Raw genomic sequence first — 15,654 nt, forward strand, 5'->3', positions numbered from 1 at the left:
AGCAATCAACTAAAGGAATTTATTATGAAAATTATCCTTCAACCCTTACAGTGACATTCTCTCATACACAGTGCTCTCATACACAGGAAAAAACACATAAGCCCTCTCTTCTCATTCTTTTATTACTTCCAGCTCCCTTAATTTTGGGTGAAGAAAGCCAGCAAAGTTTATGGTGAGACTTATTTTAGTAAATTATACAATTACCCAGATGGTTCAAGATTTTGTCCTTCCCCAACTCCATGCAAACATTTACATTTTTTATTTAGTTTATGCAAATAAGGTGGACTCTGGGGGTGGAGAATACTAAATATTCTATATAATTATGCTGTTTTAAATATCAGTTTCTTAGTATGGACATGATATTTAAGGTGGTGTGACATTTTCAGTTTCCAAAAACCTTATAACAAGTTTAAAAAATTGGGCATAAATCTGAGAGTTTTCCTCTTTGTTCAATTCACATCATTAAATTAATTATGCTTCTCCAAATTCTACATGGTAGGTCTGTCCCCTTGACCCCTTCTTTAAACATCCACTCACTACTCAAATTCAAAAATATAAGTACAAAGTAGCTAAACTAAATAGCAGGTAATCTGAGAGTTAATTTTTTAGAAAGGAAAAAACAAGAGTCCAATTAAATAGCATTATTTTAAAAAGACTTTGTTGACATATGATTGGCATCTAGAAAGCTGTACCCACTTAATGTGTACAAATCCATGAATTTGGGGATAAGTATTCAACAGTGACACCATTGCCACCATCAAGGCCACAGGCACATGTGTCATCTCCCAAAGTTACCTCCAGTCCCTCTTTATCTAATTTTCCTGGTATGAACACTTAAGATCCACCTTCTTAGAAAATTTTTACTACAGAATATGCCATAATGTATTGTAGCTATATGCACTATTTTCTTTTTTAATTTTTCATTTATTCACATGATATGCACTATTTTCTATAATGGTTGTTTGTTTATATTCTCATCAATAATGTATCAAAGTTCTCTTCTCTACATCCCTCACAATACATCTTATTTTTTTAAAAAAAGTAGGCCTCCTTGTTCAATTAGTATATGCTAATAAAGAAGAAACAAAATAAATAAAATAAAATAATAGGCATCCTGACAGATGTAAGGTGATATCCCATGGTGGGTTTGGTTTGCATTTCTCTAATGATTAGTGGTGTTGAGCACTTTTTCATATACCTGTTGGCCATTTGTATGTCTTTTAAGAAATGTCTATTCAGGTCCTTTGCCCATCTTTTAATTGCATTTTTCCTGCATTATATAGTTCTGTATATATTTTAGAAAATAACCCCTTATCAAATTGGATGGTTTGCAAATATCTTCTCCCATTGCCTAAGTTACCTTTTCATTTTGTCGATAGTTTCCTTTGCTGTGCAGAAACTTTTGCATGTGAAGCAATACCATTTGTCTGCTTTAGCTTTTGTTAGTCTGTTGTGGTTTAGATATGAAATGTTCCCCAAACTCATGGTCTCTAAAGCAGTGTTTGGAGTGGGGCTTTTGGGAAGTGATGGGATCATGAGGTCTCTGACATAATAAGTTCATGCATTGGTGAATTCCTAATGTAATAGCATTATTGGAGATGGTGGAAACTAAGAGATGGGACTTAGTTGGAGGAAGTAGGTTGGGGGAGGTGTGTACTTTTCCCTGGGTCCCTTATGCTCCCTCTCTGCTTCCTGGCTGCCATGAGGTAAGCAGTTGTCTTCCACTATTCTGTGTATGCCATCATGTTTCTGCCTTGCCACATGAAAAAGCAGTGGAGCCAGTTGACCACAGAGTGAAACCTCTGAAGCCGTAAGCAAAAATAAATCCTTGCTTCTTTAAGTTTCTTTTCTCAGGTATTTTGTGACAGTGATGGAAAACTGACTAACACACATGTGCTTTTGAGGCAGACTAAAGTAAGGAGAGACTGAGACTCTTATGACTTAACATTTTATATTGAACATTCTCTTTCTCTTTCTCTCTCTCTCTCTCTCCCCCCCTCCCTCTTTCAATTGCAAGAATTTTTTTAAATAGCTGTCAAGGCTCCTTTCAATTGCAAATATTTGGAGAGTAGACTACCACCCTAGCCCCAGGGGACTACCCAAATCCATCCTCACTCACCATTGGCCATCAGAAACTGCCCACATCCTTCCCCTCCCACAGGTTACTCGGTTTTAAAAGCCTAGAAACAGAAAGCCCACCCCTTTCTCTCCCCTGCTTGCTGCTCCTCCATAGCACCTGCGGCCCCTTCCAGATTATTTCTCTCACTTATAATACAGTCCCTTAATACATCCACATGTTCTGCCTGGATTCTTCTACATGAAACACAAAGAACCTGGGTGTCTTCTGATCAGCTACCACACAAAATGACAAAACTTTTGGTGTCATATCAAGAAAATAATTGGTAAAGAACAACATCAAGAAGCTTTCCTTCTATGTTTTCTTGTAGCAGTTCTCAATACCAGGATTTACACTTAAGTCTTTAATGCATGTTGTGTTGTCTTTTGTGTATGGTGTAAGCTATGAGTCCAATTTCATTCTTTTGCTTTGTTGTTATCCAGTTTTCTTATCACCATTTATTGAATAGACTACCCTTTTCCCATTGTGTCTTTTTGGTACCTTTATCAAAAATTAGTTGATTATGTATGTGTGAGTTTATTTCTGGGCTTTCTATTCTGTTCCATTGGTCTACATGCCTGTTTTAATGCTACTATACTGCTTTTATTTTTGTACCTTCGTAACATAATTTGAAGTCAAGAAGTGTGATACCTTAAGCTTTGTTCTTACTCTAGATTGCTTTGACTATTTGGGGGTTATTGTGGTTTCACATAAATTTTAGAACTTTCTGTTTCCTTGAAACATGCTATTGAAATTTTGAGAAGGATTTCATTGAATCTATATGTTAATTTGAGTAACGTGGACATTTTGGCAATATTAATTCTTCCAATCAATGAATACCAGATAGCTTTTCATTTATTTATGTCTTCTTCAATTTATTTTATCAATGTTTTAAAGTTTTTACCATAGAGGTCTTTCACATCTTTGACTAAATTTACTCCTGAGTATCTTATTCTTTTTGTTTTTTTGGTATGGTTGTTGAAAATGGAATTGTTTTCTTAATTTATGTCATACAGTTGATGTATAGAAACACCACTTATTTTTGAATGTTGATTTTGTACCTTGCAATGTTACCAAATTCATTTATCAGTTCTAACAGCTTTTTGTTATTGTTGTCATTGTTGCTGTTCAGTCAATAGGGTATTCTACATATAAGGTCATATATCTACACACAGAGATTATTTTGCATCTTCCTTTCCAATTTGAATGCTTTTTCTTGCTTAATTGCTCTGGCTAGGACTTCTAGCAATATAGTGAATAGAGGTAACAAAGGCAGGTAGGTATCTTTGCCTTATTCTTAGTCTAGAGAAAAAGCTTTCAGTTTGTCATCAAGCATGATATTATAAAATGATACATGGCCTCTGTTATGTTGAGGTGCATTCCGTTTGTGCCTAATTTGTTTAGGTAAATAAATAGAACAGTACAATTCATTAACGGGAATTGCTTATTTGTAAAAAAGGCTGGGAAAGTGCCAAAAATTTAATCTTCATAAATTTTAAGTTAATAATCTTTAATACTTACACAAGTTTAAAGGCTTAAGGACATTTTTACTATTAAAAACATAAAATAAGGATCCTTGGGCCAGGCTACCTGAGCTCAAGTCTTACACTCCGCATTTAACTATGAAAAAAATGTTAAAAACAGTGCCTTGCCACATCATAAGTCTCAGTAAATATTAGGTGTTATTTTCATTCATGGGGAGCTTAAAAATAAAATGAATTAAAATGTGTTCAACACGAGGTCAGTGTTGATTGCTTTTAAATATCTCACTTGAGAATCAGGATTGCTACTATTTATCACCTGTATTTACTTATTAATTCATTTAATTTTTAAATTTTTTATTTGATTTTTGAATTAGCATACATTAATAATACAAGGGATTTCATTGTGATAATGCCATACATGTGAATCACCTATATTTAGATTTGTATATTGAGTCCCAAAGAATTTGTTTACTTTCTTGTGCTGTCAGCTTCCTAAGTCACCTGGGGTGCTTTTGTCCCCTACTTTTGCCAGGATCCCACCCAGACCAATTCCATCAAAACTTCTGGGGGTGGGTCTGGGATGTTAGAATGTCTCACAGTTTCCCTGGTGACTACACTAAGCAGTCAGTGTCAGAGTGAAAAATTGATAACTATTGAACAATGAAGAAGATAATCCCAAAAGTGAATAAAAACAAAATTCCTTCATACTCATTCCTAATAGTCACTTAATACAAACAGTAATCTCTACAAATCTCCATTAAAATGGTTCTTGTTACCCATTTCTGTTTCTTTGAACTTAAATACAAAAGCCCTCCCTAGGACGTTCATAGAACCCTGGAAACAGTGGCCCTTACGTCAAGGATCATGTATAGAACACTTCCTGTGGATGGGGCCTTGTGTTAGATTCTGTAGATGTGTTGTGCCCTTGTCCTTACTGCCCACCATATGAAGTAGTCATAATTATCATCTTGTTTTGCAGATAGAAAGACACTTTCTTTGGTTATATACCTACTACAAGGCACTGTTAAAGGCATGTGTCCTAGAGAGGAAGCAGAACAGAACAGTGGCTGGAAGTACCAATATTGGGTCAGATAGACCCAGCAAGTTGTCAACCTTTCTGCACTTTGATTTCCTCATCTGCAAAACAGATTGAAACACCCACCTTCTAGGTTTGCTGTAGTTATAAGGATAACAACTATGGAGAAGCAGGAATGTAAGGTAGCAGCCAGTAACACATCAATAAGTCAGATGGGTTGTTAAGAGAGGGTTCTTTTTTTTTTTTAAATATACTATAAGCTTTCAATAAATAGATACTTCTTGTTATTTTTTATTTCATGAGAAATACATTTGGTTCTAAAAAAATTAGGAAATCAAATAAGCCAAAAATGAATCTTATTCCCATAAATGAACTTCTTAAAAATTTTTATATCCTCTATTTTTTCAATGCATACATACATATTATAAAAATGGGAGGCTACACATTCTTTTTCTTTAAAATACCTTTTCATTCATAAATGTTTATATTTTCTTTTTTGCTATGGCATTGCTGTTATGACTGCCTTTGGATACTTACATGCATAGATGTTTAATACCATTAAAAACAAACTAGGCCTTTGTAACAGGGTCGTATATGATTCAAGAACTTGCTGTTTTCTATAAGTAGTTTGCTTTTTTGTCTGTGAGTAAGTACTACCCTTCTCATCTTGTGCAGAGTAAGTTAAGGTGCTGAGGCTGGAGGAGCCATGCCTGGAAGAAGTCAGTCAAGGACATTCTCCTGGAATGGTTCTGGAGCTCAATAATAGAATCCGCCAGGTGGTATTAAGGGAAGCTCTGAGGATGCTGTGCTGGAGGGAAAGCTAAAGTCAGTGGAGTCCTAGGATCAGGATAGACTTGAACCCTTAGCATTGTAAGAGACTGTCTGTTCAAATGGACCATATATAAAATTAGAACTCTGATGTGCAACCTGCAGCAACCTGCCCAGGAAACCACCCCCTTATCTATAATAAACAATCCAGGTAGCCAACCTGCTGTAAGTCAGACTTACAGGAAGCCAGATTGCTATCTTTAGTAATAACTCAGGAAGCTAACCAATAACTTCTATTGCAATTAACCCCAAATGGCCAGAAGGACTTGATTCATAACTGGCAAATTCTCTGATTTTTTTTCCTTACTTCCAACTTTGGACCAGCCACAGAAAGTCAAATATGCCTCTTTAACCAATCCCAAAGGATGCCCCTCTTTGATTACCTGACTATAGCTTCCTTTCAGCACAGCCTCCACAGGGCATACCTGAACTTTCCCTATTTCACTGCCCCATTCCTTTGCCTGCCTTTGACTCTAAGTGACAGTAGCTACCATGCTGCTGGAATGAGCTCTAACAGAGAGCCTTACTTTTCTTATCTGGTCCGTCTTTATTTATTTCCACATTTGCTTGATACCCAGGTGGGATTGCTCGTGGTGTAGCCATTGTGAAATTGGGTCCTTCATCTTCAGCAGAACATGGTCTCTTTTTGTGAGGTGTGGGCTACTTTTCTGAAAGGCAGGGCTCTCAAAGTACTCACCTCAGCATTCCTAGTGCCCTACACCACCTGGCTTATAATAAAGAGAAAAGAGGGGGAAAGAGGTCTCACTCATAAGGATTAGGCCCCCCCTTTTTTTCTAGTATGGAACCAAGAAAGTCCAATGTGACTATCTTGTTTTGTAACATGAAATGCCATCCCAAATTCTAGTTTAAATGTACTCCAAATTGGAACAGTCTTGGGGGTCGGGTGGAGACACTTAGCAATGTGATGAGTTTCACAAAATCTCCAGAAAACCACTTACAAATGTTTTTGGTAAAACTTCCTCCCTACCTTTTTTTTTTTGCTGTTTAACACCTCTTCTTAATCTAAATCCACTCGAAATTTGAGAGAAATTTAATTAATAAAATATTTTCCTTAGCTAAATAGAAGCAGGTACTATTCAGACTGTGAAGAAAACCATGCCTAAGTTGGTTTTGCTTGCTTGCTGTCCTTGTTTCCCAGAAAGATGACTGGAATGACCTGGGGCCTGTTAATTGTCACTGAGATAGAGTCTCTGCCCTGATATATCTATACCAGAACCTTTACCAGAAGCACCACGCCTCACAATGAGTCATATCCGCTCCAGCATCCCTCCTGGAGAGCAGAAACCTCTAGCCAGCATGACCAGGGCCCCAGCATGAGCCAGGGGCCCAGTGGGTCTAACAGATTGCCCAGAACTTGTGCATCCCCCAAAAGCACTGCCCGAATTCAAACACTGAAGCAATTTTATTTTGCTGCTAAGACTTCTTAATGTGTAGGAACAAAATCCAAAGGTGAATACCTTGGGAGGGACTCACTCTCGAAATCTACACCGATTACAGGGCTATAAGTGTATTGTTTATCATGCTAGATATCTTTTTAGAACCTATCACCAGAGTGTTAGCTCTACGGGGCAGGGGACATGTCTGTCTCATTTATTTCTATCTCCTGTACTGGACATAGAATAGCATTTAATAGAATTTTGTTTTATGTGTGGTAGGAACTTAGGATTCAGAGTCACTTGGCAGAGGTACAGGCACAGCATTATCACCAAAGACACTGAAAGCAAAGACCCTATTGTGAAATACCTATAAGTAACAACTCTTCTCGCAGAGAGAAGACTATTTGGACTATTTATTAATAATAACTATACAATTTTCTAGTCCCTTCCCTCAGTAGAACTTTTGGTGAGTCAGAAGTTCTGTTCAATAGGATTAAGTCAATAGAAGAATAAGTAATCTGACTGCCTCATTCAGAAGAGAACTGGGAAAAGTTCTTCTGCTTGCTTCTACCTGCTTCTTCTCCATAGCAGCCGAACACAGCAGCTCTTTTAACTCCATGCCATCTGTTTGTACACCAAATCCTTGCTACAAGTATCACCTGGCTGTCCCATACCTTAAAAGCAGTATGGGGATGGGGGTAGAAGGAATTGCAGAGAAGATGAAACGGTTAGCACCGATTTATGTGATGGTCATGAGGGCTTGTCACTCAATACCCATTTCAAACTTCTTTTGCTGTGCCTTCCTAGACTCCAGAGGCTGAAAAGCTATAAACCACATCTCCCAGATTCCATTGCGGTCACTTACAGATGTGATTTAGATGTATGTATGTAGAAGACAGCAGTATCACTCCTATTACCCAGGCAGAACCTAGAACTTGTTTCTTTGGGAATCCCAGTGCTCTGTAAGCCAATACATAAACTCCTTTCTATGAATCATTTTTTCTGTGGTGGAACACCTTGACATTGAGGGGCGAAATCAGACCTTCTGAGTTAGGTATTAGTTAGGGCAGTCCTCCTCAGTTTCTGTTGCCTTAGTTTTAAACGATTATTTGTAAAAGCACTTGTGTATGACTCATGGTTCCTGAATTCCAAGCTATTGCATATGTGTCTACTGTATTCTGGTAAATGGTAAGCAATTAGAAATCCATGGTTATGGGTTTTATTATGTTGGGTAAAATGTTGAATCTGTTACATATTAAATTTTGTTCAGAAAAGTGTTGAGCTTAACTAACTTATCCATCCAGGGCCTGGCCCTAGGATTGTCTTGTCTGTTGCTAATGAGCCTGTGCTCCTGGGTGTCTCACAAATTTTTAGATGATGTACAACATAAAATCAATACCAATAACCTTTGTTTGTATCTTCTGTGAGTTTGAAAACATGAGACCTTATATAGGAAGTAAGGAAAGGTGTTACAAAGAAGAAAATGGATGTTCAGAGGTGTTTGAAAATGTGTCGAATGTCTCCAGGTCAATTAATAAATAGAATAAGGTCTATGCCAGGTCAGAAAGGCTTATCTTTGAACAGCAAGAAAAGCAACTACCAAATGTTACAGGTTTCCTACACTGACCAGCTGAGATAGCTATTGGACCTAGCTCTCCTTTTAAAAGAAAATTCAATTGAAAAAGATTGATTGGCTAATTCAAAAAACTTCAGATTCACCACTTTCTTTGCAAAGGCTGGTGGCATGGCCACTAGGAGTGAGGTGAAGGGAGAGGGGACGGGATTCCAGCTGAAGTGACTCCTGCCACATCTGTTAGTGCTGAGGCTGAGGTGAGCTTGGGTTATGGCTTTGTTCCATAAGACGAGGATGTGAAATCAGTGAAAGGAAAAGACATTAAGATGCGCTGAGCAGCCAGAAGGATGACAGAGGGTGACTTGTGGGGAAGCAGAGCAGACAACCTGCTGAGCTTAGTGCCTCAATTAACACTTCTTTCTTTCTTTTTCTTACTATCGATTTCTATTGTTAAAAAGCCCTTTCAAAGAATGGTTGTAGGTTTGAAGCAGAACGAGAATGAAGCATTGTTTTCCACCAGCATAACTCTTGGGCTCTTACAGCTAAGACTTTCCTGGACTTCATCAGAGCTCTTCTGGTACATGAGGAGGTTTCCTTTTGCTGTGGAAGGATTTTCATGTAGCCAAGTGTTTCACGGCCCTATCTCTAATGCACTTTAAAGCCTTTTCTGAAAGTGAAATTTATTTAAAGGAAAAGCTGTTTCCTACTAGTTGGCACAGCATCTAGCAGGGTGACTCATGTTGCTGCTTTTAGGAAACTTCTCAGTGGAACTTGCCACAGAGAGAGTGGAGAGATTAACATCTTCAGAATCAGAACTGAAGCACTCTTAGTGACTTCCATTGTTTTGCTTCCTTCCGGAGGATAAAGCAGCTGATTGATAGTAGGCACTAAAGCCTGTTGGAGTGTTGCAGACTGTCATTGAAGGAGGTAAATTGGTGGCCTGGAGAAGGAGTGGAGGGTAAGGCTTCCTGTTCCAGGGACTTGCCTCAGAAACCACTGCCTGGGTCTGTATGGAATCAGGTCTGACAAGGAGCCTGGCCATAAACTTATGTCATGGAAACTGGCTGGACTTTGTACACAGACAGAGCCGGGGCTCAGGAACTTTACTAGCTATTTAACATTGGGCGAGTTGTTTAAATTTTCTCTTAGCCTGAGTTTTCTCATTTGTAAAATGCAGATGACACCATCAAAGAGCTGTTATGAACAGTAGAAAAAATTGGTTTTAAGGCACAAGCTGCAGTACCTGGCACATGGCGTGTAATCGGTACATGGCATATGATCTCTTCAAATATGCTCATGGTTATTTGCTGGTGGTTCCCTTAATCAGTGCTCTCGAAGATTCTTTTCACAGGACCTATGCCAGTCAGCTTTCTGTTTCCTATAATAAATACTTGAGATAACCAACTTATAAAGGGAAAATTTTTATTTTGCTTCATAGTTTTAAAGGTCCATGGTCCGTTGGCCCTGTTGCTTTGGGCTGGTGGTGGGGAGTACATGATAGAGCAAAACTGCTCACCTTATGGCCTAGAAGCAAAAGAGAGAGTGAGGAAAGGGAGGGAGCTCCCAATGACCTGAAACCCTCCCACTAGGCCTCATTCCTGAACGGTTCCACCAGCTACCATAGCATCATATAGGGATCAAGCCTTTTGGAGGACAGGTAAGACCCAAACTACAGCAAGCCCCTTCTCCTCAAGTCTTTTCTTCCCTGTGTCTCTGTTGCTGTTATGAGTATGAGGTTTACATGCAGTGATTCTGCATATAAAAATATTATCCTGATAATAGCTTTGCAAAACAGGCAGCCATCAGAGTTAGTATCTTTATTTCAGAAGTGGGAGTAATGAAGTTGAGAAAAAAAAAAGAGGTAGAGAAAGACTGGAGTTTATGATCCCCAAATCTCTGAAAACAAATGCAAAAACTTTTTTGGTGCATTTTGGTTGTGAGATGGTATATAGCATTCATTGGATTTTCAGAGTGGCCTGGGATCCCCTAGAAGAAGCACTGTGCTAGCTTCCAGACTAGCAAGCTATTTGGAGGTAGTTTATGGTCTCTCCATCCAAGCACTAACTAGGCCTGACCCTGCTTAGCTTCCAAGATCAGACAAGATGGGGCGTGCTCCGGGCAATATGGCCATAGATAGATAGCAGGTCCTGGCTTCTGCCTTCATGGAGGGCAGCATAGGGCTGCTACACGAAGCTATGTGCCACTTCCATCAGAATCTGAGGCCATTTTTTAAAATACGGATGCCCAACCCCCAGCTCAAGCCTACAGAATCCTAACATCAAGAATTGGAGTAGAAGAACCCAGAACTTGAACAAGTTCTCCAGGTGATTTTTATAGCTGCTCAAGTTTGACAGTCTACTAGAGTGGTAGTAAAACTTGCTTTAGGAGTCAGATCTCCAGGAATGGCCCCCACTTAGAGCTATGGGAACCTGGGACCAGGACTTCAGTTTCCTCAGATGGAATGTGGAAAATAACCGTGTTTCTGTCATGAAACATTTGCAAACAAAACTAAGATGTCTGTAAGGCATTTAACTAAGAGCTTCATGGGATAAATACTCAAATGTTAACGGAATTGTTGTTCACTGTTAAGAGTCCTAGTTTTGTCAGTGCTGTTGTTAGGGAATAGCAGCAAATTGGAGGCTCTGACTTCCTCTGGAAAATTGCTGATAACTGAATTAGTTTTTCCTCCTTCAGTTGTGCTTGAGAGTCGTCTTGTTCACCTTTAATATTTGTCAGTATCAATCCTAAATTGAAAAGACTGAATAGATTAGTGACTTTAGAAACAGTGGGCAATTTCATTTTGCTCCTTCTTTTTATTTTCTAGTTTTCCTACCATGAGAATGTATGACTTTAATTTAAAAGAATAACTTGGTTTGTCAAAGAATCTCTTACTGTATGACTTAATGAAAAATAATTCAGTTCTATTGTAGTACATTCTTCAATTAATGGATCAGGACTTTCATCACCTATATTATGTTATTTAAAAAAACAGATTATTCTTAAATTGCTTTGGCTTAAAGGGCTTTTTTCCTTCCTTCTTCTTTCCTTCCATTCTTTCTCTATTTTCTCTCCTTCTTTCCCTCTTTCATTCCTCCCTTCCTCCCTCCCTTTTTTCCTTCTTCCTTTTTGTGGTTCTGGGAATTGAACTCAGGACCTTGCACATGCTAGGCAAGCAATCTACCATTGAGATACATACCAGTTCTATAACTGGCTATGTTTCTGAACGATTAAAAAATTCATTTGAGAGTCTCCTGAAATAGCTTCTAAAGTTACTGAGAAAGTCTTATGAAATGAGGAAAACACACCTTCAGAAGGGTGAACTGTACTTTTCAGATATGTTAGACTTATTTTTTTTAAATGAAATTAGGAAAGTGGACATTGTTTAGAATAATTTCCATTGACCTAGGTGTAGATACATGGTATATGTTTATACATATTTTCAACTGTATGAGTGATATACTATGGTTTGAAAAAATCACACAGCTGAAATCAAAATCATGAGCCAAGCCAAAGCAAAACAACAAAGCATTAATAACGCAATAAAGTATTAGTAATGCAGGACTACAGAGTTGAACCTTGGGATTAGTACTGGTTGCTGAGTTTTTTAATGAGAGTGATGAATGGTAAAGTCAGTAAACAAGAAACAAAGACATGCAGTAAAGGACAACAAACTCAAGAAATGAGAGCTAACAATGTGGAATTCAGATTCAAAGCAAATTCACAAGCCCCAGAAGGAACTCACAGCTGTCAGTTTGAATTAAGAGTTTGTGGTAATCAGTGAGGAAAAGTAAAAGGTAGTGAATTGGTAATGGGAAAGAACCTGCTGACAAAAGGCCCCAGGTACTTCTTTTCTCTTTCATCTTCTCTTGGATAATCCATTATCTTCAGGTTGCCCCCCAGCTCTGTGTCAGCTGTCTCTTGCCTTTAAGCTCATGACCAGGTATTGCTGCTGCTTGAACCCATTCCCCAGGTCATACCTGGCACTGTGTGGTCTCTAGATATTGTTATGGCTCCCATTCCATCCTGGGACAACTCAGCAGTAAAATGGGATAGGTAAGGATTACCTAGAGAGTGACCACATAATGGTGGCCACTGTGGTGCAGCTGCATAAGTGGGTGGAACCACTGTCTCCCTCAATCACTTCCTCAAGAAGAGCAAGTAGATAAAACTCCCATAGGGTTTTGTAATGACTGCAGGCTCACCTGCAATCAGCCATGTTGGTTCATGGTCAACTAAGGAGAAACTGATCTAATGGGAATCCCAGGTTACCTCTGTTCTTCAGATCAATTATCAGTCACAAGGAAGTCCTCTGTACCCTGACCTCAGAGCATTTCTACTCCAGTGTTGATAATTTCTCCTTCCTGTGGATATGAAATAAAAAAGGAGAGAACACCTGCCCTTCTGAATCAGGTGCCTCTGGGCAACTTTTCTCAACTCTCTTGCTATGGAGTGGCATTTTACTGTCTTGTGCATGTGGCAGGTGACATAGTTCCTCTGGTTCTGAAGATTGGATTTAATTCTTTGGTATACTTTGTGGCTACTCTGCCAGTTCTCAAATGACTTACAAACTTATTGGAAAAAAAATTGAAGTCTTATAAACAGTATTTTCAGGCATGAATTTAATTTTCTGCCAGAAAATTCTCTTGTCAGAGTCAAGTTGAAAGTCTTCTTGGGACAGGATGAACTGGGCTGGCACCATAGGAAGGAGTGGCCACAGGCCCCTGTGTCAAGGCTTCTTCCTCACATAACTCCAGTCATCAAGCCAGCTTTCCAGGCACAGAAGCAGGTACATGGGTTTTCCACTGAGCCTAAATAAATCAAGTTAGGAAATACATGGAAGTGTTGGTTTCCAGTACTTAATTTTTCCTGTGGTTTGTCTAATAGGCAAAGTAAGGGGGTATTTCTAACTTCAGTTTCTGCAGCACAGCAGGGTTGCATGAATAAAAGTAACAGTTAAAAGTTGGCAACCAATTCGGGGACAATCAATCTAACATCTCAAGAGATTGGCTTGGTGAAGTGTATCCAAAAGTAGGAATGAGGTTCATGGGTTAAGGTTTTGATTTTCTTCCAGGTTTGCTTTTAATGTGTTATGCGTCTGAGTCTGTGCCTCAGTCCCATTTTCCTGGCTCTGGAAGATATCACATCAGCTGAGCTGTTGTAAGAATTTACAAAGACACCTGATTTATAAACTTCAGATCAGTAAGTAGTAGCATGTGATCATCTCCCATTATTGTATTACAGCCATCACTAACAAAATGCACTCTTGTCTGTTAGCTCTTAGTAATTATTATCAAAATGGGATTGTATTTATTCTTATGTGAATAAATCTTGTTGATAATATGTGTATTGTCTTGTGCTGTTTTAACCCGTATGTTTCCTTTGAAGCATTTTTCTGAGCTATTTATTGGCTTTGTATTTCCTCTTTGATTATGTCTATGGTTTTTCCTTTTATTTTTTTCATGTGTTCTCATTTTTAAATGTTGTTTCTTTGTCTTTATCACCCTAGAATTTGTTTTAGTCTTGGGATTTATTGATTTATTCTCCAATGTTTTACTAGCATTTCATCCATGGTTTCTCAGAATTCCTAATTCCTTCATATGAGTCAGCCATTTTTATACTTCTTTGAACTTTTAAACCTCTGGTTAAATAAATGCATGCTCCAAAACACTTAACAATTCTTTGACTTGGATAAAAAGGAACTTTTCAGAAATGAATACTATTCTTATAAACATGTTTATGTACCATATTAAGTTCAAAATAGAGGGTATGTTTAACATTACACATTGTAGAAATTCTAAGCTTAATTTTTAAAAGGTTGAGTAAATATGCACTCAGAAATGCCTGTAATTCTTATAAACAGTTCCTATCTACCTGTCAACTGTCAATGTCAACATTTATAATATAACAGATGACATCCTTTAACACAATCACTAAATCCTTGTTTGTTTATTCTGGGGTGATCATGTAAAAGTCATATCCAGCTGAAACTTGGAAAAATGTACAAATTTTACACACAAAGAGTACATAGAAAATAGAAGTTTTCAACAATGCATCAGTCTAGAAGTCTTAAGGGCCTCGCCATGTGTGACTAAGCCAGGTTTTACTTCTTATGGCTAATCTCATGCTTTAGAGATGGTGATATTGACCAATCATTTGATTGCCAAAGTATTTTTAGTAAACACTGCCTATGCATCAACTGAGACCTGTGTTCACTAACAATAAATAAACAAATAAATCAGTAAATAAATCATAAAAGGGAAACATCACAATGAAACCGCCCTGTACTATTAATGTATGCTTATTAAAAAGACTGAAAACCCTCAAAAAATCGTAAGAAATGCCAGAATTAAAAAAGTATGACATAGCCATTTCCAAGTGCTAGCTGTTGATGTTCCCTCTCCTGTTTAGGATGGAAGAATGGTAGCATTATTTTGCATTGCCTCAGGAAGTCATGGATTCCTTCCATGTATCTCCAGGATCAAATGCTTTCCATTGTTTTCCTGACTTGTCTCTGTTTGCTACACATTTCTACTGTGGGTATGTCTGACTCAAGTTGGTTAATTATATCAGTGGCCCAGATAATGGCCTCCCTATACTCTTACTTTTTGCAATGTGATTTTGTTATCCTTTCAGTCAAGAGTCTATTTCCCAAGTTCTTGAATCTGGCTGGTCTGTGACTTACTCTGACTAATAGACTACAACAGAATGATGACTGGGCCTTAATGGACTTGGGTACATCCATTTTGTCTTTTGGAACCTGACTTTCACTGTGAAAACAAGCCTGGGCTAGTCTGCTGGAGAATGAGTGAGCACAGGGAACAGAGACTTCCATCTCAGTGGAGGCTAACCAAGACCAGCCAGCTCCTGGCCATCCTGGCAGTTTACCACATACAGATGAGGAGAATAGCCAAGATCAGCTGAGCTCAGGGGGGAGTAGAAGACTGCCAAACTGAGCTGTGACCTAACTACATGCTTTTTATGTTCAGCCTTTGTGCCTTGCCATTGTTTGTCACACAGCTTTGTAATGGAAATAGATAACTGATACACTGACATGTTTCTTCAAAGTGAAATTAGCTTCAGTATTTATTCTGGTTATAAAAGTAAACATAGTTTCTAAAAAAATTAAAACAACACAAGAAAGTGCAAAAGAGAAAGTAAAAAGCACTCCAGATTTCACACACAAAAGATGGCAACCTAAATTAAGATTTTGATGAATGTGT

General features: G+C 38.2%; 1 long non-coding RNA gene across 1 annotated transcript in view; it reads left to right on the forward strand.

The window, feature by feature from the left end:
- LOC141411467 (uncharacterized) overlaps nt 1-15,654 on the forward strand; it is a 94,170-nt gene that overhangs the window by 62,712 nt on the left and 15,804 nt on the right. The window contains exon 2 of the long non-coding RNA XR_012436239.1: nt 13,506-13,633. This is a non-coding gene — a long non-coding RNA (uncharacterized lncRNA). The remainder of the gene's footprint in view (nt 1-13,505; nt 13,634-15,654) is intronic.

This window comes from Castor canadensis, chromosome 10, assembly GCF_047511655.1.
Source record: "Castor canadensis chromosome 10, mCasCan1.hap1v2, whole genome shotgun sequence".
Classification (NCBI taxonomy): Eukaryota; Metazoa; Chordata; class Mammalia; order Rodentia; family Castoridae; genus Castor; species Castor canadensis.